At 33.0% G+C, this 26,059-nt stretch overlaps 1 long non-coding RNA gene across 1 annotated transcript; it reads left to right on the top strand.

The window, feature by feature from the left end:
• The first annotated feature begins 1,658 nt into the window (after positions 1-1,658).
• Positions 1,659-25,715, top strand: LOC144200876 (uncharacterized). Its single transcript, XR_013327215.1, has 5 exons — positions 1,659-1,777; positions 5,896-6,003; positions 10,619-10,696; positions 25,508-25,584; positions 25,649-25,715. It is a non-coding gene; the product is annotated as an uncharacterized LOC144200876 (long non-coding RNA).
• The last annotated feature ends 344 nt before the right edge of the window (positions 25,716-26,059 follow it).

Here is a 26,059-nt window from a genome sequence, read left to right as displayed (position 1 = left end):
TAGTAAGTGGGAGTGAAGTGGAGGGGAACCACACAAAAAACCGCAAAGGGAGTGTAATACACTATGTGGTCCATCTGTAATCAAAAGAGTGGATAAAAAATGGCACCTTGCTGACTTTTGGCCTCATATTTGTTACATTTTTTTAAATCTGTGTCGTACGGACAAGTCACAGGTGAAAAAATTGTCCAAAAAAATGGACGCCAATTGGAAACACTGTGCAAAATGGAAAGCATGAATGTAGAAGTGATTGAAAATAATCAGTTCCATCATTTGTAGACCAAAAAGAAAAATACTCTTGAGGTCTAAAACTCATTGTAGCTAATAATTCCTTGTTTTTATTTGCTTGGTTGTTTTTCGTTGAGGGATTTTTCAGATTTTTATTTACCGGAATAAATCAGTCTTTTTAATTCCCTGTTCGTTTATGGCAATGAGTCCAGCTTCTCTTTGTTTACTGAAATATTTTGTGTTTTTTTTTGTGGTACCATGGGCTGATGTCATTTAAAAAACAAAGAGGAGACAAAATCTATTAAAGTGAATGTAAATGTAGATCCGCACGATCTTGCTTTTAACAAAGCAATTTAAGATCCAATATGCACAGTGGGATTTTTTTGTTTTTGATTCGTTTTTTTTTTGTTTTTGTTTAATTCTGTTTTAGTCCTGTGGAGGACTTTGGAATGCTACTCAAAGAACAATCTGGCAGTAACGTCGGCGGGCGTCCCGGTGGACGAGCGGGACAGATATTTAAACGCACATTTGATGAAATCGCCAGGCGTCCGTACGCGTGTGAGCAGAGGTTTTTTTTTTTAAATTTTTTTTGCCGCGTCCCTTGGTAGCTGCAGTCTTCAGAAGTGAATTTTCCTTGGCCTTTGTTTATCATAAAGCGCAAGGCACTTGCTAGCCACGAGTAGGAGAAATGTCTTCTTGTGCAAAACGACTATGTCTTCCAAAATTGGAATTAAATTCTGTGGGACAAGGCGGTTTGGCAAATCACTTATTTTTGTGACCGGACGTTTGGTCGCTGGTCTTTTGGTTCCTTTTGGTCGCCAGTCAAATGTGCTTGGATATTAAACGGTACTTAGATATTAAACAGTACTTGGATATTAAACAGTACTTAGATATTAAACAGTACTTGGATATTATACAGTACTTGGATATTAAAGAGCACTTAGATATTAAACAGTACTTAGATATTAAACAGTACTTGGATATTAAACGGTACTTAGATATTAAACAGTACTTGGATATTAAACAGTACTTGGATATTAAACAGTACTTGGATATTAAACAGTACTTGGATATTAAACAGTACTTGGATATTAAACAGTACTTGGATATTAAACAGTACTTGGATATTAAACAGTACTTGGATATTAAACAGTACTTGGATATTAAACAGTACTTGGATATTAAACAGTACTTGGATATTAAACAGTACTTGGATATTAAACAGTACTTGGATATTAAACAGTACTTGGATATTAGACAGTACTTAGATATTAAAGAGCACTTAGATATTAAACAGTACTTGGATATTAAACTCTCATGAATATAATATCACGCGATGAGATCTGGAAAATTTAAAATTTTCTACCTTATTTTGTTTTGTTCTTGTTTTTGTTGTTGTTGTTGTTGATCATCCTATCTCATCTTTGCCGCAGCTTTCCCCTCCTCCCTCCCTCCCTTCTCCCAAACCGCTGCGGGTGACGAGATGAGGTGGCAGTCGAATAGGTGTGATGGAGACGGAGTCCGGCGGCGAGGGATAACAGCGACCATTCAGGTTAGATCTTTCCCAGAAATGCATCACACTTGTTCAGAGTGCAACATTTGTGCTTAGTTTAACGGGAGGGTCTTAAAATCCACCCACGCTATATATATAAAACAATGTTTATTTTAGCTTTTTTAAATATATTTTTAAATTTTACAAAATTATACTTGAACTAAAAACACAGAAAAAATGGATTAAAAAGTTACTATTATTGATTTAAAATCAGTAAATTTAATATACATCTATACTCTTTATTTTAATTTCATCCTTAAACAGAAATTAGGCACTCATGATTTACTTTCCCGGGCCACACAAAATGATGCAACGGGCCATATTTGGCCCCCGGGCCGCCACTTTGACACACTTTAGGCAATTTAGAGTATTCAACCGGCTACCCTAGCATGCATGTTTTTGAGGATGTGGGAGGAGACTGGAATACCCGGAGAAAACCCACACAGAAAGGTGGGATTCAACCCTCAATCCCAAAAATGCGAGACCGCAATGGACAGATAATTTTGTTAATGTGAGCTAGCTGTGACTAAGATTAGGGATTGGGTTAAATGAGGTAACAATTCAAATGTTTCATTTAAAGGGGAATTGACTGGCAATGAGGGGGGGGGTAGAAAGGTGAAGGCTGGGGGTAGCAGTGGCTACCGACTTATAATCCACGTCGACCTCCTCTTATCGCACGCCGCCAAGGTCAAGAGTCTAATGAGGACGGGCCGCGTTTGAGCAATTAGGCAGAGCTACCTTGTTTCGGGGCGCGGCCGGTTAAAGGAAGAGGATGCGGGGAAATGAAAAAGAGCCACGTTCCGTCACTCACTCCGCCTCCCCGCCAAAATAAACACGGGGGTGGGGTGGAGAGATGTAGTAGGCCACGTTGCAACAGCGACGCTTGGTGGGTGAGACGGTGGAGGGAGAGAAACCTGATGGGGAGGAAATGAAAGAGTCTGGGGGGGTTGTTTTGGATTTTTGGTTCGGTTTTTGGGATGTAGAGATGTTTTGAGATTAGGTTGTTTGGAATTAGGAGGGTTAGTGGAGATTTACATGTGTGTAGTAACATATTTTCTCATTTAAAATGGCCATTTTAGATTTTGGACTTGAGCAAATTGCAATTTTCCCAACGATTTTCAATGTATTTTTACTTTTTCGGACATTTTTCTACTCTTCTGACTTAACTTTACAATTGTAAGGCAGGGTTAGGGAACCTACTGCTCGGGAGCCACATGTGGCTCTTTTGATGGGTGTATATGGCGCTCCGTCTTTTTAAATCATAATTTTTCTTTATTATACTCTTATGTATGCATACTCTCATTGATACTCATTGATTAGTGAATTTCCCAAAATATTTTGGTCTAATCTACATGGTCAACTTTGTATAAAAATTCTTGAATATTCTGGTATTCAACCTTAAAGGCCTTTTTCCTTTTCTAACTATTTTTTTTACACTTCTAAATCATAAAATTTAAGGGTTAACTTTGAAATTGTCAATTCATTTCCAGAAAATTTGGGTCATTACATTATTCAAATTAACTTTATAGTTGTAGGCGAATTTCCCAAAATATTTTGGTCTACTGCACATGGTCAACTTTGCTCAAAAATTCTGTAATATTCTTCATTTTTAATTTTCTGACTATTTTGATACCCTTCTAAATCATAACATTTTAGGGTTAACTTTCTAATAGTCAATTAATTTCCAGAAAATTTGGGTCATTTGATAAATCATGCAGTCTTTAAGTAGTTCGCCACCCATCAGTTTTGCATTCTGGTTCAAGTCCTTGCATTTATTTTGTTTACTACTTTTGAACATCCCTCATTAATAATCACCATCCAACTTTGGACAGCTGACAGTTTTGCGAGTTAAATGATTCATCAGTTCATCAAAAGTAAGCGCTGTGCATAAATACATTTTGTTCATGATTAATTCAAGGCATAAAATATCCGTGGGAAAAAATATGACACCAGATAAAGAGCAGCTAATTAAGTTATGCTGTGTAATAAACCGATGAGGACTCGTACTTTATTTATACGACGCATATTTAAAAGTGACTTTTAGTGTGCTACTTTTTGATTTTTCTGCTTCAGATCTAATTCGGGAAATACTCCAAGATGTAATCTAAGAGTCAAATCATAAATATTTACTTTGACCAAAACATTTGAACCATTTTGATTGGACGACAGTCAAAATTCGCCTTGTCAATTCTATTTGAATATTTTCGACAACTAATGGATTAGAAAATAAATTGAGTGGATAGTCATTCGTTATTAAAGTCGCTCAACCTTACAAGGGGGTGCTGGAGCCTACTCAAGCCAACAAAAAGCAGTAAGGAGGGTTCTCCGTGAATCGGTTGCCAGATCAAAATTGACACCCAGACAAAATGACACGTTACTATAACGTTAAATCAGAATAAATCATACCTTTTGACCTCTTTTAAATGTTACGTAAACTTATCCGTGTTTATTTTTCGTCTTTCTCGCAAGGCCTGATTTTTCTCGGTCTCCACGCCGATTTGTCAATAGAGTCTTTTATTGATTGACAGCCCCAAATAGCGGTTCTGCGGTCGGGCTAAATGGGAACACCTCTTGAAAGCTTAGCGCCTGCAAATACATAAGCCAGGTTCTAATACGTTACCTGAAGCTCGAGTGGAATTTCAATTTGGATGCTCGCTGCTCAGAAGTATAATTTACCGCTAATCCCTTCCTATTCTGTCAGTCAGGCTAATCAGCGCTAGCGCAGCACACTCTTTCCGCCTCGCGTTCAGCTATGAGAAAAACTCACCTGCTGATGATTTGCTTTTTATATATTCCCCTTTTAGTTTGGCTTTCTTTGAAACCAGTAAATCCAAGACTTGCCTGGTTTCATTTGAATTCCCAAGACCAAATTAAATTGCGTCTTTTTGGTCAAGTTTGACTGGGTTGAAGCGTAAACGGACGTTTGGTCGCAAGGACGTTTGGTCGCCCGGACGTTTGGTCGCAAGGACGTTTGGTCGCAAGGACGTTTGGTCGCAAGGACGTTTGGTCGCAAGGACGTTTGGTCGCAAGGACGTTTGGTCGCTAGGACTTTTGGTCGCCCGGACGTTTGGTCGCCCAGACGTTTGGTCGCCCGGGTGAATATGATTTTAAGAGCTGGTATCAGTAGATATTTTTGTTAGTTTCTTCTGAAACAACTCGATTACACTTTTAAGACAGAAAATTGGTCGACACTGCCCCTAGTGGCAGGTAAAAATACTATCCAATTGTAACCTGGCTATTTTTTCCCTGATTTCTTGTTTATATTATTGCACCTGAACTAAAACTTTTCGTCTAAATTCACCAAAACCAAGCCGCGATGTAGGGAATCCGCAAATGGATAGATATTACTGATAGATATAACTATATCCGACGTACCTGTGAGATTTCCAGTGGCGCCGTTCCAGTTTCCCCACTTCCTTTGTTTGGCGCCACCCTTTTATCAGGCTGTGACGCTTATTTTCGCGGGTCTTTCATCTGTCAGCATAACCTCTGCGGAATGAACGCTTGAAATCCACCGAGGGCTCGCCAGCGTGGAAACAAAGCAAACCTGGCGTCGAGCGTCACGCTAACTCCCCCACCCCAATCTCTCGATGTCCATCGCCGGCAAGCTTGAACCAGATTGCCTGCGTCCCAAATGAACCTCGGCGGCGTGCGATTCGAATCAACAAACAAAGGCGCGACATTGTTTGTTTTGTTTTGTTTTTGCTCGGGTAATAATAATGTGCAAATAGCTAGCTGCGGGTATCGAATTGTAAAGCGAAGGGTCCGCTCTAGTCCGGGCGCTTGGAGTCAAAACCCACATGCGGCTAGATGATATTCATGAGAGCGAATTATAAATATTAGCTTTCTCATTAAAGAGTTGTGTGGCGCTTCAGCGGGGCGTGTAATTGATGAATGGCTTTTCTGGAGAGTTGCTTGCGAGTGTGCCATTTTCCAAGCCTTATTTTAGAAAACCCTCACATCACTACAACAAAAATATTGTTTTGGGTGTGTAGAAAGGTTAAATTTAAGTATTTCCTACCATATACTGCACAGCTTTTGCATTGTATTTAGAGAATATTGTTAATCTTATCCTTTTTCTAGAATGTACACTAATTATTTTTTTGTTGTTAAAATAGGTCAGCTGTGATAGGCTCCAGCACCCCCTCCGACCCTAATGAGGATAAAGCAGTAACTAGAGAATGTTGATGAATACTGGGACAGTTTTGCCGCACCGACAACGAACGGTAAGGCTTTTTTCTTAAAAAATGATGGCTATTTATCAAAAGTAAAGTGCATGAAATTGTCTCTTAACTTCAGTTACAAGGTCTAATTAGAAATCACACATTTGATAACAGGAGTGAGGGTTATGTGTAAAAGGTGGGGTGGCGATAAAACTCAGTCTGACAGGAAATATGCGAGCGAGGTGTGACATGGCGTAGTAAGCAACCGCTAATCACCCATCGCAACCACCACCTTGCTAATTAACAAAAGTAACATATACCCTCCAAAAAAACTAGCAAACATAGTAGTAAGTGCGCTGGCTGAATTTCAAACGATAAATGTTCGATTTAGTATTAAAATGAAATATCTGAATGTAAACTGTATCCTCTTCAGAAACAATTGGAAGTATGCATGCAGTACCTCTCTTGACTCGTCAAAATTTTGCCGCTTGAGCTTCCTTCCTTGCGTACCTAAAAAAAAAAATAGGTGAGATATAAGCAAATAATAATAATAATAATAATAATAATGATAATGATAATGATAATGATAATAATGGTAATAATAATAATAATGGTAATAATAATAATGGTAATAATAATAATGGTAAAAATAATAATGGTAATAATAATAATGGTAATAATAATAATGGTAATAATAATAATGGTAATAATAATAATGGTAAAAATAATAATGGTAAAAATAATAATGGTAATAATAATAATGGTAATAATAATAATGGTAATAATAATAATGGTAATAATAATAATGGTAATAATAATAATGGTAATAATAATAATGGTAATAATAATAATGGTAATAATAATAATGGTAATAATAATAATGGTAATAATAATAATGGTAATAATAATAATGGTAATAATAATAATGGTAATAATAATAATAATGGTAATAATAATAATGGTAATAATCATAATGGTAATAATCATAATGGTAATAATCATAATGGTAATAATCATAATGGTAATAATAATAATGGTAATAATAATAATTGTAATAATAATAATGGTAATAATAATAACCTTTTTTTTTTCATTTCAAGTGAGTAGGCGAGATTGAAAAATTGGCGAAAATCTGGTATGAGTCATTTTAAATGTCTTTATTTTGTTTAATTTTTCCCAAAATTATTTTTTTTTTCCCCACAATAGTAGTAATAATAATACTTTTAACAGTAGTTAGAGTTAGTAGAAACTGTCTTTTCTTGCGAATCTTTCTCACTAAGCGCTAATTTCTCAACATTTCTCTAAAGGTGGTTCGACATTGGGTATAGTTACTGCCCCCCCGCCGTCATTGCGGTGGGCCTTGCGGGGGAGTTTGGTCGCAAAGGGGCTTCTTCATGCATTATTCACGTGGACCAAGGAATGGATGTAGCGCGGGAAGCTTCATCTCGGGAAGGAAAGCTAATGTGTTTATTATGCCCAGATAATGGCGTGAAATTGAGGCCAAGGGGGCAGCGTTGCGAGGAGTGTTTATACTTTTATTCATCGCCGTCAAACGCATCCTGCTTTCGTCATCTGTGCGCTCGTGTGTGTGTGTGTGTGCACGCCATCATTAATGCACAACGTATCACTAAAAGCTGTAAAGCCCGAGCAGATGTTTTCCTGCATTAGGTAAAATGTATACACATTAGCATCAGTGATGGTTTTCCGTTAAGGGGCGGTGGGGAGAAATCATCCTCCAAATTTTGCTCGTATAATGACTTACGCAAGTTACGCTTCAATTAAATATCATAAAACTACCATTTGATGTGTGGCAGGACGTTTGGTCGCAGCTGAAATGTACTTAGATATTAAATAGTACTTAGATATTTAACTATTTCTGTCTTAGATATTAAACAGTACTTAGATGTTTAACTATCTCTGTCTTAGATATTAAACAGTACTTGGATATTAAACTGTCTTAGATATTAAACAGTACTTAGATATTAAACTCTCTCTTAGATATTAAACAGTACTTGGGTATTCAACTCTCATAGATATTAAACAGTACTTAGATATTAAACAGTACTTGGATATTAAACTCTCTCTCTTAGATATTAACCAGTACTTAGATATTAAACTCTCTCATAAATATTAAACAGTACTTAGATATTAAACAGTACTTAGATATTAAACTCTCTCTTAAATATTAAACAGTACTTGGATATTAAATTCTCTCTCAGATATTGAACAGTACTTGGATATTTAACTCTCTTAGATATTAAACAGTACTTAGATATTAAACAGTACTTAGATATTAAACAGTACTTAGATATTAAACAGTACTTAGATATTAAACAGTACTTGCATATTAAACTCTCTCTTACATATTAAACTCTTAAATATTAAACTCTCTCATGAATATAATTTTGAGAGCTTGTTTCAACAGTAAAGAGTAAATCCTTTTCAAATTCTATTTAAGATTTAGACTTAAGCTGCACTTTGTTTATAATTTGTTTTGGTGTTTGTACCTAGCGAAGCTATTGATTTTTACAGTAATAAATATCTCGTGGTAGTCGTGGCAGGGTGTACCTAATGTAGAGTCTGGAAATGCGTCAATGTAATCATCTCCAAACGGCGTCACGTCAGTCAACCTTCCACTTGAGTCGGGTTTTTACGTGGCGTCCTAATCGTATTCATGGCGGCCCGCCAGTAAATTGAGGTCAGCTGGTATCGGTCGCAGCACAGCGACGGCTCACAAAGTCCTGTTGACAGAAATAGGAAATAATAATAATCATAAAGAACTGGCAGACAAGCGAGTGTGGGCAAAGGGGGGGCTTTCAGGCAAAGGAAGTGGAAATGAAATTGCTTCTCTTCAGATTCTTTTTAAGAAAGAACCGCAATCAGCTAAATTCACACTACAGTCCATAGGCGACCCATTTTGATTATTATTATTTATTTCGTTATTTTTGACCAGAAGATTGTATCAAGAGTGCATGTGTGGGGTTAGCTAACATGTCTGTAAAGTATACGTTATTGATTGGAAGTGAAGAAAAGCTTTTTTAAAGTAAAAATTAAATATATATGTATGACTATGTGGAAAAAGTAGTGGATACTTGTTGTGTTTATCATGTGATGAGATGGAAATTGAAAGTGGGTTAGAGGAAGGAAAGAGTTTTAGATTAGCTGATTCCGCCGAGATGTGACCGTAAAAGTTGAAACTGAGAGTGGTTCGCATGTCCGCTTCACAGTTCTGAGATCAAGGGTTCAATTTCCGTTGGGTTTCCAACTTCTAGTTTGCAGTTTGAATGTTCTCCTCTGGTTCCCATAACTTAAAAACATGCATGCTAGGTTAGTAATTGTACACCAACATAATTTGTTTTTAATAGGAGGAAATTTCCAGAATGTTTACATTTAAAATGTACATATCACCATTTTTCCCAATGGTTTACTCCTACTTTGTTGTTGTTTTTTGACCTCGTTTTCTGGTACTAACTCACTAACAAGCTATAATTTGTTCCCCCAAAACTTCGACACGGATCAACGCCAAAGTCGCTCCTAACATAACCCGAGCTTTGACTTCTCGCTGTTAACGAACAAAGTCTGATCTCCAGGGGGGTTTGGGGGGGGCATCCCGGGAGAGTGCGAGCTAGCGGACCACCCGCCCGGTTGGCCACGCCTCGCCGACCCCCCACTAATACACATCCGTCGCGCTTGCGTGGCGAAACGCTCTTAAGTGGCTTGATGCGCGACGCTCGTCTCTCGACGGGAGACGGGTGTCTCGCTGTCATGACGGGTCGGCGCAGTGGGTGGCGCCCGTTAAGCTGGCCAACTCCTGGTCCTGGTTTACGTGGCTTGTATGCATTTCATTAGTTTTTGTTGGGTGGCGTATTATGGCGTGTTGGCTTGGCGGGACACATTAAGGCTTACTAGATTGCAAGTGGGATGGACTATTTTATTTGTGGGGGGGGTCATCACAAGGCTGACTTTGGTTATGGAAGAGCCGGTCTCAAACTTTTTTAGATAAATTTGACCAATAATCTAGCTCTTACAATTTATCGATAGTAGACTACATTTCATAGGACAATAATTTTGAGAATTTCCGTTGGCATGACGTCAATTTTTTACAGCTTATATAGAAATGTTGTTGTATGTATTGTTTGGCATTTCTATAAATTGTAACCTAATCTGTCAAATGATGACAGAGGAAAGTGTATCCACTTGGTGGTGCAGAGGTTTGTTCACCGGACTCCCGTGTGGGAGACCTGGGTTCAAATCCTGGTTGGGACACATCATTTTCCCTTAAATGTTTCTGTGGACTTGTACTCAAGATACTCAAATGATTACAAAGGAAAGTGTAGTCCACTTGGTGGCAGAGAGGTTAGATCACTGGACTCCTGTTTGGGAGACCTGGGTTCGATTTTCGCTGTCGTCATTTGGCTGATCACTGAACCAAGTAGTCTGGAAAATGCTTCATCCACCACTGAATACTTATTCAGTTAGACACTTACCCGTTAGAACTTATTCTTTTAACTGAAGAATATTTGGAAAATCTTTGCAGGCACTGGGATTTGAACCCAAGACCACAGAGGTAGCAGACTGATGACTTAGCCACTGGGCCACCACCCTGTGAGAGAAGGTAGTAATACTTATACTTTTATCTCATCCATCTACCTGAATAATATTTGGAAAATCTTTGCAGACACTTGGATTCGAACCCAGAACCACAGAGATGGGAGACTGATGACTTAGCCACTGGGCCACCACCCTGTGAAAGAAGGTTGTAATACTTATACTTTTATCTCATCTCGCTTTTTCTTTAAAATCGACATAGTATAATAAGGGTTAATCTTCAAAAAACGACATAGTATAGTAAGGCTTTTTTTCTCTCCAAAAACGACATAGTATAGTAAGGCTTTTTTTCTGCAAAAACGACATAGTATAGTAAGGCTTTTTTTCTCCAAAAACGACATAGTATAGTAAGGCTTTTTTTTCTCCAAAAACGACATAGTATAGTAAGGCTTTTTTTTCTCCAAAAACGACATAGTATAGTAAGGCTTTTTTTTCTCCAAAAACGACATAGTATAGTAAGGCTTTTTTCGAAAACGACATAGTATAGTAAGGCTTTTTATCGATAAAAAACGACATAGTATAGTAAGGCTTTTTTGGTCAAAAAACGACATAGTATAGTAAGGCTTTTTATCGATAAAAAACGACATAGTATAGTAAGGCTTTTTTTCGTCAAAAAACGACATAGTATAGTAAGGCTTTTTTTCGTCAAAAAACGACATAGTATAGTAAGGCTTTTTATCGATAAAAAATGACATAGTATAGTAAGGCTTTTTTCGTCAAAAAACGACATAGTATAGTAAGGCTTTTTATCGATAAAAAACGACATAGTATAGTAAGGCTTTTTTCGTCAAAAAACGACATAGTATAGTAAGGCTTTTTTTCATCAAAAAACGACATAGTATAGTAAGGCTTTTTATCGATAAAAAACGACATAGTATAGTAAGGCTTTTTTTTCGTCAAAAAACGACATAGTATAGTAAGGCTTTTTTTCGTCAAAAAACGACATAGTATAGTAAGGCTTTTTTTCGTCAAAAAACGACATAGTATAGTAAGGCTTTTTTCGTCAAAAAACGACATAGTATAGTAAGGCTTTTTATCGATAAAAAACGACATAGTATAGTAAGGCTTTTTATCGATAAAAAAACGACATAGTATAGTAAGGCTTTTTTTCGTCTAAAAACGACATAGTATAGTAAGGCTTTTTTTCGTCAAAAAACGACATAGTATAGTAAGGCTTTTTATCGATAAAAAATGACATAGTATAGTAAGGCTTTTTATCGATAAAAAACGACATAGTATAGTAAGGCTTTTTTCGTCAAAAAACGACATAGTATAGTAAGGCTTTTTATCGATAAAAAACGACATAGTATAGTAAGGCTTTTTTTGTCAAAAAACGACATAGTATAGTAAGGCTTTTTTCGTCAAAAAACGACATAGTATAGTAAGGCTTTTTATCGATAAAAAACAACATATTATAGTAAGGCTTTTTTGGTCAAAAAACGACATAGTATAGTAAGGCTTTTTTTCGTCAAAAAACGACATAGTATAGTAAGGTTTTTTTGTCAAAAAACGACATAGTATAGTAAGGCTTTTTATCGATAAAAAACGACATAGTATAGTAAGGCTTTTTTCGTCGAAAAACGACATAGTATAGTAAGGCTTTTTTTTCGCCAAAAACGACATAGTATAGTAAGGCTTTTTTTCGTCAAAAAACGACATAGTATAGTAAGGCTTTTTTTCGTCAAAAAACGACATAGTATAGTAAGGCTTTTTTGGTCAAAAAACGACATAGTATAGTAAGGCTTTTTATCGATAAAAAACAACATATTATAGTAAGGCTTTTTTGGTCAAAAAACGACATAGTATAGTAAGGCTTTTTTTCGTCAAAAAACGACATAGTATAGTAAGGTTTTTTCGTCAAAAAACGACATAGTATAGTAAGGCTTTTTATCGATAAAAAATGACATAGTATAGTAAGGCTTTTTTCATCAAAAAACGACATAGTATAGTAAGGCTTTTTATCGATAAAAAAACGACATAGTATAGTAAGGCTTTTTATCGATAAAAAAACGACATAGTATAGTAAGGCTTTTTTTCGTCTAAAAACGACATAGTATAGTAAGGCTTTTTTTCGTCAAAAAACGACATAGTATAGTAAGGCTTTTTATCGATAAAAAACGACATAGTATAGTAAGGCTTTTTATCGATAAAAAACGACATAGTATAGTAAGGCTTTTTTCATCAAAAAACGACTTAGTATAGTAAGGCTTTTTTCGTCAAAAAACGACATAGTATAGTAAGGCTTTTTATCGATAAAAAACGACATAGTATAGTAAGGCTTTTTTCATCAAAAAACGACATAGTATAGTAAGGCTTTTTATCGATAAAAAAACGACATAGTATAGTAAGGCTTTTTATCGATAAAAAAACGACATAGTATAGTAAGGCTTTTTTTCGTCTAAAAACGACATAGTATAGTAAGGCTTTTTTTCGTCAAAAAACGACATAGTATAGTAAGGCTTTTTATCGATAAAAAATGACATAGTATAGTAAGGCTTTTTATCGATAAAAAACGACATAGTATAGTAAGGCTTTTTTCGTCAAAAAACGACATAGTATAGTAAGGCTTTTTATCGATAAAAAACGACATAGTATAGTAAGGCTTTTTTTGTCAAAAAACGACATAGTATAGTAAGGCTTTTTTCGTCAAAAAACGACATAGTATAGTAAGGCTTTTTATCGATAAAAAACAACATATTATAGTAAGGCTTTTTTGGTCAAAAAACGACATAGTATAGTAAGGCTTTTTTTCGTCAAAAAACGACATAGTATAGTAAGGTTTTTTCGTCAAAAAACGACATAGTATAGTAAGGCTTTTTATCGATAAAAAACGACATAGTATAGTAAGGCTTTTTTCGTCGAAAAACGACATAGTATAGTAAGGCTTTTTTTCGCCAAAAACGACATAGTATAGTAAGGCTTTTTTTCGTCAAAAAACGACATAGTATAGTAAGGCTTTTTTTCGTCAAAAAACGACATAGTATAGTAAGGCTTTTTTGGTCAAAAAACGACATAGTATAGTAAGGCTTTTTTGGTCAAAAAACGACATAGTATAGTAAGGCTTTTTTGGTCAAAAAACGACATAGTATAGTAAGGCTTTTTTTCGTCAAAAAACGACATAGTATAGTAAGGCTTTTTATCGATAAAAAACGACATAGTATAGTAAGGCTTTTTTTGTCAAAAAACGACATAGTATAGTAAGGCTTTTTTCGTCAAAAAACGACATAGTATAGTAAGGCTTTTTATCGATAAAAAACAACATATTATAGTAAGGCTTTTTTGGTCAAAAAACGACATAGTATAGTAAGGCTTTTTTTCGTCAAAAAACGACATAGTATAGTAAGGTTTTTTCGTCAAAAAACGACATAGTATAGTAAGGCTTTTTATCGATAAAAAATGACATAGTATAGTAAGGCTTTTTTGGTCAAAAAACGACATAGTATAGTAAGGCTTTTTTTCGTCAAAAAACGACATAGTATAGTAAGGCTTTTTTCGTCAAAAACGACATAGTATAGTAAGGCTTTTTATCGATAAAAAACGACATAGTATAGTAAGGCTTTTTTTCGTCAAAAAACGACATAGTATAGTAAGGCTTTTTATCGATAAAAAACGACATAGTATAGTAAGGCTTTTTTCGTCAAAAAACGACATAGTATAGTAAGGCTTTTTATCGATAAAAAACAACATAGTATAGTAAGGCTTTTTTGGTCAAAAAACGACATAGTATAGTAAGGCTTTTTATCGATAAAAAACGACATAGTATAGTAAGGCTTTTTTTCGTCAAAAAACGACATAGTATAGTAAGGCTTTTTTTCGTCAAAAAACGACATAGTATAGTAAGGCTTTTTATTGATAAAAAAACGACATAGTATAGTAAGGCTTTTTTTCGTCTAAAAACGACATAGTATAGTAAGGCTTTTTATCGATAAAAAACGACATAGTATAGTAAGGCTTTTTATCGATAAAAAACGACATAGTATAGTAAGGCTTTTTTTCGTCAAAAAACGACATAGTATAGTAAGGCTTTTTATCGATAAAAAACAACATAGTATAGTAAGGCTTTTTTGGTCAAAAAACGACATAGTATAGTAAGGCTTTTTTTCGTCAAAAAACGACATAGTATAGTAAGGCTTTTTATCGATAAAAAACGACATAGTATAGTAAGGCTTTTTTGGTCAAAAAACGACATAGTATAGTAAGGCTTTTTATCGATAAAAAACGACATAGTATAGTAAGGCTTTTTATCGATAAAAAACGACATAGTATAGTAAGGCTTTTTTTCGTCAAAAAACGACATAGTATAGTAAGGCTTTTTATCGATAAAAAACGACATAGTATAGTAAGGCTTTTTATCGATAAAAAACGACATAGTATAGTAAGGCTTTTTTCGTCAAAAAACGACATAGTATAGTAAGGCTTTTTATCGATAAAAAACAACATAGTATAGTAAGGCTTTTTTGGTCAAAAAACGACATAGTATAGTAAGGTTTTTTTATCGATAAAAAACGACATAGTATAGTAAGGCTTTTTTTCGTCAAAAAACGACATAGTATAGTAAGGCTTTTTTTCGTCAAAAAACGACATAGTATAGTAAGGCTTTTTATCGATAAAAAATGACATAGTATAGTAAGGCTTTTTTCGTCAAAAAACGACATAGTATAGTAAGGCTTTTTATCGATAAAAAACGACATAGTATAGTAAGGCTTTTTTCATCAAAAAACGACATAGTATAGTAAGGCTTTTTTTCATCAAAAAACGACATAGTATAGTAAGGCTTTTTATCGATAAAAAACGACATAGTATAGTAAGGCTTTTTTTCGTCAAAAAACGACATAGTATAGTAAGGCTTTTTTTCGTCAGAAAACGACATAGTATAGTAAGGCTTTTTATCGATAAAAAACGACATAGTATAGTAAGGCTTTTTATCGATAAAAAACGACATAGTATAGTAAGGCTTTTTTCATCAAAAAACGACTTAGTATAGTAAGGCTTTTTTCGTCAAAAAACGACATAGTATAGTAAGGCTTTTTATCGATAAAAAACGACATAGTATAGTAAGGCTTTTTTCATCAAAAAACGACATAGTATAGTAAGGCTTTTTATCGATAAAAAAACGACATAGTATAGTAAGGCTTTTTATCGATAAAAAAACGACATAGTATAGTAAGGCTTTTTTTCGTCTAAAAACGACATAGTATAGTAAGGCTTTTTTTCGTCAAAAAACGACATAGTATAGTAAGGCTTTTTATCGATAAAAAATGACATAGTATAGTAAGGCTTTTTATCGATAAAAAACGACATAGTATAGTAAGGCTTTTTTCGTCAAAAAACGACATAGTATAGTAAGGCTTTTTATCGATAAAAAACGACATAGTATAGTAAGGCTTTTTTTGTCAAAAAACGACATAGTATAGTAAGGCTTTTTTCGTCAAAAAACGACATAGTATAGTAAGGCTTTTTATCGATAAAAAACAACATATTATAGTAAGGCTTTTTTGGTCAAAAAACGACATAGTATAGTAAGGCTTTTTTTCGTCAAAAAACGACATAGTATAGTAAGGTTTTTTCGTCAAAAAACGACATAGTATAGTAAGGCTTTTTATCGATAAAAAACGACATAGTATAGTAAGGCTTTTTTCGTCGAAAAACGACATAGTATAGTAAGGCTTTTTTTCGCCAAAAACGACATAGTATAGTAAGGCTTTTTTTCGTCAAAAAACGACATAGTATAGTAAGGCTTTTTTTCGTCAAAAAACGACATAGTATAGTAAGGCTTTTTTGGTCAAAAAACGACATAGTATAGTAAGGCTTTTTTGGTCAAAAAACGACATAGTATAGTAAGGCTTTTTTGGTCAAAAAACGACATAGTATAGTAAGGCTTTTTTTCGTCAAAAAACGACATAGTATAGTAAGGCTTTTTATCGATAAAAAACGACATAGTATAGTAAGGCTTTTTTTGTCAAAAAACGACATAGTATAGTAAGGCTTTTTTCGTCAAAAAACGACATAGTATAGTAAGGCTTTTTATCGATAAAAAACAACATATTATAGTAAGGCTTTTTTGGTCAAAAAACGACATAGTATAGTAAGGCTTTTTTTCGTCAAAAAACGACATAGTATAGTAAGGTTTTTTCGTCAAAAAACGACATAGTATAGTAAGGCTTTTTATCGATAAAAAATGACATAGTATAGTAAGGCTTTTTTGGTCAAAAAACGACATAGTATAGTAAGGCTTTTTTTCGTCAAAAAACGACATAGTATAGTAAGGCTTTTTTCGTCAAAAACGACATAGTATAGTAAGGCTTTTTATCGATAAAAAACGACATAGTATAGTAAGGCTTTTTTTCGTCAAAAAACGACATAGTATAGTAAGGCTTTTTATCGATAAAAAACGACATAGTATAGTAAGGCTTTTTTCGTCAAAAAACGACATAGTATAGTAAGGCTTTTTATCGATAAAAAACAACATAGTATAGTAAGGCTTTTTTGGTCAAAAAACGACATAGTATAGTAAGGCTTTTTATCGATAAAAAACGACATAGTATAGTAAGGCTTTTTTTCGTCAAAAAACGACATAGTATAGTAAGGCTTTTTTTCGTCAAAAAACGACATAGTATAGTAAGGCTTTTTATTGATAAAAAAACGACATAGTATAGTAAGGCTTTTTTCATCAAAAAACGACATAGTATAGTAAGGCTTTTTTTCATCAAAAAACGACATAGTATAGTAAGGCTTTTTATCGATAAAAAACGACATAGTATAGTAAGGCTTTTTTGGTCAAAAAACGACATAGTATAGTAAGGCTTTTTTTCGTCAAAAAACGACATAGTATAGTAAGGCTTTTTATCGATAAAAAACGACATAGTATAGTAAGGCTTTTTTGGTCAAAAAACGACATAGTATAGTAAGGCTTTTTTTCGTCTAAAAACGACATAGTATAGTAAGGCTTTTTATCGATAAAAAACGACATAGTATAGTAAGGCTTTTTATCGATAAAAAACGACATAGTATAGTAAGGCTTTTTTTCGTCAAAAAACGACATAGTATAGTAAGGCTTTTTATCGATAAAAAACAACATAGTATAGTAAGGCTTTTTTGGTCAAAAAACGACATAGTATAGTAAGGCTTTTTTTCGTCAAAAAACGACATAGTATAGTAAGGCTTTTTATCGATAAAAAACGACATAGTATAGTAAGGCTTTTTTGGTCAAAAAACGACATAGTATAGTAAGGCTTTTTATCGATAAAAAACGACATAGTATAGTAAGGCTTTTTATCGATAAAAAACGACATAGTATAGTAAGGCTTTTTTTCGTCAAAAAACGACATAGTATAGTAAGGCTTTTTATCGATAAAAAACGACATAGTATAGTAAGGCTTTTTATCGATAAAAAACGACATAGTATAGTAAGGCTTTTTTCGTCAAAAAACGACATAGTATAGTAAGGCTTTTTATCGATAAAAAACAACATAGTATAGTAAGGCTTTTTTGGTCAAAAAACGACATAGTATAGTAAGGTTTTTTTATCGATAAAAAACGACATAGTATAGTAAGGCTTTTTTTCGTCAAAAAACGACATAGTATAGTAAGGCTTTTTTTCGTCAAAAAACGACATAGTATAGTAAGGCTTTTTATCGATAAAAAATGACATAGTATAGTAAGGCTTTTTTCGTCAAAAAACGACATAGTATAGTAAGGCTTTTTATCGATAAAAAACGACATAGTATAGTAAGGCTTTTTTCATCAAAAAACGACATAGTATAGTAAGGCTTTTTTTCATCAAAAAACGACATAGTATAGTAAGGCTTTTTATCGATAAAAAACGACATAGTATAGTAAGGCTTTTTTTCGTCAAAAAACGACATAGTATAGTAAGGCTTTTTATTGATAAAAAACGACATAGTATAGTAAGGCTTTTTTTCGTCAAAAAATGACATAGTATAGTAAGGCTTTTTTTCGTCAAAAAACAACATAGTATAGTAAGGCTTTTTTTCGTCAGAAAACGACATAGTATAGTAAGGCTTTTTATCGATAAAAAACGACATAGTATAGTAAGGCTTTTTATCGATAAAAAACGACATAGTATAGTAAGGCTTTTTTCATCAAAAAACGACTTAGTATAGTAAGGCTTTTTTCGTCAAAAAACGACATAGTATAGTAAGGCTTTTTATCGATAAAAAACGACATAGTATAGTAAGGCTTTTTTCATCAAAAAACGACATAGTATAGTAAGGCTTTTTATCGATAAAAAAACGACATAGTATAGTAAGGCTTTTTATCGATAAAAAAACGACATAGTATAGTAAGGCTTTTTTTCGTCTAAAAACGACATAGTATAGTAAGGCTTTTTTTCGTCAAAAAACGACATAGTATAGTAAGGCTTTTTATCGATAAAAAATGACATAGTATAGTAAGGCTTTTTATCGATAAAAAACGACATAGTATAGTAAGGCTTTTTTCGTCAAAAAACGACATAGTATAGTAAGGCTTTTTATCGATAAAAAAACGACATAGTATAGTAAGGCTTTTTTGGTCAAAAAACGACATAGTATAGTAAGGCTTTTTTCGCCAAAAACGACATAGTATAGTAAGGCTTTTTATCGATAAAAAACGACATAGTATAGTAAGGCTTTTTTCGTCAAAAAACGACATAGTATAGTAAGGCTTTTTTTCGTCAAAAACGACATAGTATAGTAAGGCTTTTTATCGATAAAAAATGACATAGTATAGTAAGGCTTTTTATCGATAAAAAACGACATAGTATAGTAAGGCTTTTTTCGTCAAAAAACGACATAGTATAGTAAGGCTTTTTATCGATAAAAAACGACATAGTATAGTAAGGCTTTTTATCGATAAAAAACGACATAGTATAGTAAGGCTTTTTATCGATAAAAAACGACATAGTATAGTAAGGCTTTTTTCGTCAAAAAACGACATAGTATAGTAAGGCTTTTTTTCGCCAAAAACGACATAGTATAGTAAGGCTTTTTTTCGTCAAAAAACGACATAGTATAGTAAGGCTTTTTATCGATAAAAACGACATAGTATAGTAAGGCTTTTTTCATCAAAAAACGACATAGTATAGTAAGGCTTTTTATCGATAAAAAACAACATAGTATAGTAAGGCTTTTTTGGTCAAAAAACGACAGTATAGTAAGGCTTTTTATCGATAAAAAACGACATAGTATAGTAAGGCTTTTTTTCGTCAAAAAACGACATAGTATAGTAAGGTTTTTTATCGATAAAAAATGACATAGTATAGTAAGGCTTTTTTCGTCAAAAAACGACATAGTATAGTAAGGCTTTTTATCGATAAAAAACGACTTAGTATAGTAAGGCTTTTTTCGTCAAAAAACGACATAGTATAGTAAGGCTTTTTTTCATCAAAAAACGACATAGTATAGTAAGGCTTTTTATCGATAAAAAACGACATAGTATAGTAAGGCTTTTTTTCGTCAAAAAACGACATAGTATAGTAAGGCTTTTTATCGATATAAAACGACATAGTATAGTAAGGCTTTTTTCGTCAAAAAACGACATAGTATAGTAAGGCTTTTTTTCGTCAAAAAACGACATAGTATAGTAAGGCTTTTTATCGATAAAAAACGACATAGTATAGTAAGGCTTTTTTCGTCAAAAAACGACATAGTATAGTAAGGCTTTTTATCGATAAAAAACGACATAGTATAGTAAGGCTTTTTATCGATAAAAAACGACATAGTATAGTAAGGCTTTTTTTGTCAAAAAACGACATAGTATAGTAAGGCTTTTTTTCGCCAAAAACGACATAGTATAGTAAGGCTTTTTTTCGTCAAAAAACGACATAGTATAGTAAGGCTTTTTTTCGTCAAAAAACGACATAGTATAGTAAGGCTTTTTATCGATAAAAAACGACATAGTATAGTAAGGCTTTTTATCGATAAAAAACGACATAGTATAGTAAGGCTTTTTTTCGTCAAAAAACGACATAGTATAGTAAGGCTTTTTATCGATAAAAAACGACATAGTATAGTAAGGCTTTTTATCGATAAAAAACGACATAGTATAGTAAGGCTTTTTTCGTCAAAAAACGACATAGTATAGTAAGGCTTTTTATCGATAAAAAACAACATAGTATAGTAAGGCTTTTTTGGTCAAAAAACGACATAGTATAGTAAGGTTTTTTTATCGATAAAAAACGACATAGTATAGTAAGGCTTTTTTTCGTCAAAAAACGACATAGTATAGTAAGGCTTTTTTTCGTCAAAAAACGACATAGTATAGTAAGGCTTTTTATCGATAAAAAATGACATAGTATAGTAAGGCTTTTTTCGTCAAAAAACGACATAGTATAGTAAGGCTTTTTATCGATAAAAAACGACATAGTATAGTAAGGCTTTTTTCATCAAAAAACGACATAGTATAGTAAGGCTTTTTTTCATCAAAAAACGACATAGTATAGTAAGGCTTTTTATCGATAAAAAACGACATAGTATAGTAAGGCTTTTTTTCGTCAAAAAACGACATAGTATAGTAAGGCTTTTTTTCGTCAGAAAACGACATAGTATAGTAAGGCTTTTTATCGATAAAAAACGACATAGTATAGTAAGGCTTTTTATCGATAAAAAACGACATAGTATAGTAAGGCTTTTTTCATCAAAAAACGACTTAGTATAGTAAGGCTTTTTTCGTCAAAAAACGACATAGTATAGTAAGGCTTTTTATCGATAAAAAACGACATAGTATAGTAAGGCTTTTTTCATCAAAAAACGACATAGTATAGTAAGGCTTTTTATCGATAAAAAAACGACATAGTATAGTAAGGCTTTTTATCGATAAAAAAACGACATAGTATAGTAAGGCTTTTTTTCGTCTAAAAACGACATAGTATAGTAAGGCTTTTTTTCGTCAAAAAACGACATAGTATAGTAAGGCTTTTTATCGATAAAAAATGACATAGTATAGTAAGGCTTTTTATCGATAAAAAACGACATAGTATAGTAAGGCTTTTTTCGTCAAAAAACGACATAGTATAGTAAGGCTTTTTATCGATAAAAAAACGACATAGTATAGTAAGGCTTTTTTGGTCAAAAAACGACATAGTATAGTAAGGCTTTTTTCGCCAAAAACGACATAGTATAGTAAGGCTTTTTATCGATAAAAAACGACATAGTATAGTAAGGCTTTTTTCGTCAAAAAACGACATAGTATAGTAAGGCTTTTTTTCGTCAAAAACGACATAGTATAGTAAGGCTTTTTATCGATAAAAAATGACATAGTATAGTAAGGCTTTTTATCGATAAAAAACGACATAGTATAGTAAGGCTTTTTTCGTCAAAAAACGACATAGTATAGTAAGGCTTTTTATCGATAAAAAACGACATAGTATAGTAAGGCTTTTTATCGATAAAAAACGACATAGTATAGTAAGGCTTTTTATCGATAAAAAACGACATAGTATAGTAAGGCTTTTTTCGTCAAAAAACGACATAGTATAGTAAGGCTTTTTTTCGCCAAAAACGACATAGTATAGTAAGGCTTTTTTTCGTCAAAAAACGACATAGTATAGTAAGGCTTTTTATCGATAAAAACGACATAGTATAGTAAGGCTTTTTTCATCAAAAAACGACATAGTATAGTAAGGCTTTTTATCGATAAAAAACAACATAGTATAGTAAGGCTTTTTTGGTCAAAAAACGACAGTATAGTAAGGCTTTTTATCGATAAAAAACGACATAGTATAGTAAGGCTTTTTTTCGTCAAAAAACGACATAGTATAGTAAGGTTTTTTATCGATAAAAAATGACATAGTATAGTAAGGCTTTTTTCGTCAAAAAACGACATAGTATAGTAAGGCTTTTTATCGATAAAAAACGACTTAGTATAGTAAGGCTTTTTTCGTCAAAAAACGACATAGTATAGTAAGGCTTTTTTTCATCAAAAAACGACATAGTATAGTAAGGCTTTTTATCGATAAAAAACGACATAGTATAGTAAGGCTTTTTTTCGTCAAAAAACGACATAGTATAGTAAGGCTTTTTATCGATATAAAACGACATAGTATAGTAAGGCTTTTTTCGTCAAAAAACGACATAGTATAGTAAGGCTTTTTTTCGTCAAAAAACGACATAGTATAGTAAGGCTTTTTATCGATAAAAAACGACATAGTATAGTAAGGCTTTTTTCGTCAAAAAACGACATAGTATAGTAAGGCTTTTTATCGATAAAAAACGACATAGTATAGTAAGGCTTTTTATCGATAAAAAACGACATAGTATAGTAAGGCTTTTTTTGTCAAAAAACGACATAGTATAGTAAGGCTTTTTTTCGCCAAAAACGACATAGTATAGTAAGGCTTTTTTTCGTCAAAAAACGACATAGTATAGTAAGGCTTTTTTTTGTCAAAAAACGACATAGTATAGTAAGGCTTTTTATCGATAAAAAATGACATAGTATAGTAAGGCTTTTTATCGATAAAAAACGACATAGTATAGTAAGGCTTTTTTCGTCAAAAAACGACATAGTATAGTAAGGCTTTTTATCGATAAAAAACGACATAGTATAGTAAGGCTTTTTATCGATAAAAAACGACATAGTATAGTAAGGCTTTTTTCGCCAAAAACGACATAGTATAGTAAGGCTTTTTTCGTCAAAAAACGACATAGTATAGTAAGGCTTTTTTTCGTCAAAAACGACATAGTATAGTAAGGCTTTTTATCGATAAAAAACGACATAGTATAGTAAGGCTTTTTTCGTCAAAAAACGACATAGTATAGTAAGGCTTTTTATCGATAAAAAACGACATAGTATAGTAAGGCTTTTTATCGATAAAAAACGACATAGTATAGTAAGGCTTTTTTTGTCAAAAAACGACATAGTATAGTAAGGCTTTTTTTCGTCAAAAAACGACATAGTATAGTAAGGCTTTTTATCGATAAAAAATGACATAGTATAGTAAGGCTTTTTATCGATAAAAAAGCCTTACTATACTATGTCGTTTTTGGAGAAAAAAAAAGCCTTACTATACTATGTCGTTTTTGGAGAAAAAAAAGCCTTACTATACTATGTCGTTTTTGGAGAAAAAAAAGCTTTACTATACTATGTCGTTTTTGGAGAAAAAAAACGTCAAAAAACGACATAGTATAGTAAGGCTTTTTATCGATAAAAAACGACATAGTATAGTAAGGCTTTTTTCGTCAAAAAACGACATAGTATAGTAAGGCTTTTTATCGATAAAAAACGACATAGTATAGTAAGGCTTTTTATCGATAAAAAACGACATAGTATAGTAAGGCTTTTTTTGTCAAAAAACGACATAGTATAGTAAGGCTTTTTATCGATAAAAAACGACATAGTATAGTAAGGCTTTTTATCGATAAAAAACGACATAGTATAGTAAGGCTTTTTTTGTCAAAAAACGACATAGTATAGTAAGGCTTTTTTTCGCCAAAAACGACATAGTATAGTAAGGCTTTTTTTCGTCAAAAAACGACATAGTATAGTAAGGCTTTTTATCGATAAAAAATGACATAGTATAGTAAGGCTTTTTATCGATAAAAAAGCCTTACTATACTATGTCGTTTTTGGAGAAAAAAAAAGCCTTACTATACTATGTCGTTTTTGGAGAAAAAAAAGCCTTACTATACTATGTCGTTTTTGGAGAAAAAAAAGCTTTACTATACTATGTCGTTTTTGGAGAAAAAAAACGTCAAAAAACGACATAGTATAGTAAGGCTTTTTATCGATAAAAAACGACATAGTATAGTAAGGCTTTTTTCGTCAAAAAACGACATAGTATAGTAAGGCTTTTTATCGATAAAAAACGACATAGTATAGTAAGGCTTTTTATCGATAAAAAACGACATAGTATAGTAAGGCTTTTTTTGTCAAAAAACGACATAGTATAGTAAGGCTTTTTTTCGTAAAAAACGACATAGTATAGTAAGGCTTTTTTTCGTCAAAAAACGACATAGTATAGTAAGGCTTTTTTTCGTCAAAAAACGACATAGTATAGTAAGGCTTTTTATCGATAAAAAATGACATAGTATAGTAAGGCTTTTTATCGATAAAAAACGACATAGTATAGTAAGGCTTTTTTCGTCAAAAAACGACATAGTATAGTAAGGCTTTTTATCGATAAAAAACGACATAGTATAGTAAGGCTTTTTATCGATAAAAAACGACATAGTATAGTAAGGCTTTTTTCGCCAAAAACGACATAGTATAGTAAGGCTTTTTTCGTCAAAAAACGACATAGTATAGTAAGGCTTTTTTTCGTCAAAAACGACATAGTATAGTAAGGCTTTTTATCGATAAAAAACGACATAGTATAGTAAGGCTTTTTTCGTCAAAAAACGACATAGTATAGTAAGGCTTTTTATCGATAAAAAACGACATAGTATAGTAAGGCTTTTTATCGATAAAAAACGACATAGTATAGTAAGGCTTTTTTTGTCAAAAAACGACATAGTATAGTAAGGCTTTTTTTCGTCAAAAAACGACATAGTATAGTAAGGCTTTTTATCGATAAAAAATGACATAGTATAGTAAGGCTTTTTATCGATAAAAAAGCCTTACTATACTATGTCGTTTTTGGAGAAAAAAAAAGCCTTACTATACTATGTCGTTTTTGGAGAAAAAAAAAGCCTTACTATACTATGTCGTTTTTGGAGAAAAAAAAGCTTTACTATACTATGTCGTTTTTGGAGAAAAAAAAGGCTTACTATACTATGTCGTTTTTGGAGAAAAAAAGCCTTGCTATATACTATGTCGTTTTTGGAGGGAAAAAAGCCTTACTATACTGTGTCGTTTTTGGAGAAAAAAAGCCTTACTATACTATGTCGTTTTTGGAGAAAAAAAGCCTTACTATACTATGTCGTTTTTGGAGGAAAAAAAAACCTTACTATACTATGTCGTTTTTGGAGGAAAAAAAGCCTTAGTATTGTAAGGCTTTGTTTTAATATTTGGAAAACCTTTGCAGACACTTGGATTCGAACCCAGGACCACAGAGGTGGGAGACTGAAGACTTTGCCACTGCGCCACCAAGCTGTAAGAGAGGTTAGTAATAATTATACTTTTATCTCATTTATTTACCTGAATAATACTTGGAAAATCTTTGCAGGCACTGGGAATTGAACCCAGGACCGCAGAGGTGGCAGACTGAGGACTTAGCCACTGCGCCACCAAGCTGTAAGAGAAGTTAGTAATACTTACACTTTTATCTCATTTATTTACCTGAATAATATTTGGAAAATATTTGCAGACACTTGGATTCGAACCCAGGACCACGGAGGTGGGAGACTAATGACTTAGCCACTGCGCCACCAAGCTGTAAGAGAGGTTAGTAATACTTATACTTTTATCTCATTTATTCACCTGAATAATATTTGGAAATTTTTTGCAGGTACAGGGATTTGAACCCAGGATCACAGAGGTGGGAGACTGATGACTTAGCCACTGGGCCACCACCCTGTGAGGGAAGGTAGTAATACTTATACTTTTATCCCATTCATTTACCTGAATAATATTTGGA

This window comes from Stigmatopora nigra, chromosome 8, assembly GCF_051989575.1.
Source record: "Stigmatopora nigra isolate UIUO_SnigA chromosome 8, RoL_Snig_1.1, whole genome shotgun sequence".
NCBI lineage: Eukaryota > Metazoa > Chordata > Actinopteri > Syngnathiformes > Syngnathidae > Stigmatopora > Stigmatopora nigra.
The sequence above is the reverse complement of the archived record's forward strand: the minus strand, read 5'-3'. Positions and strand labels throughout refer to the sequence as shown.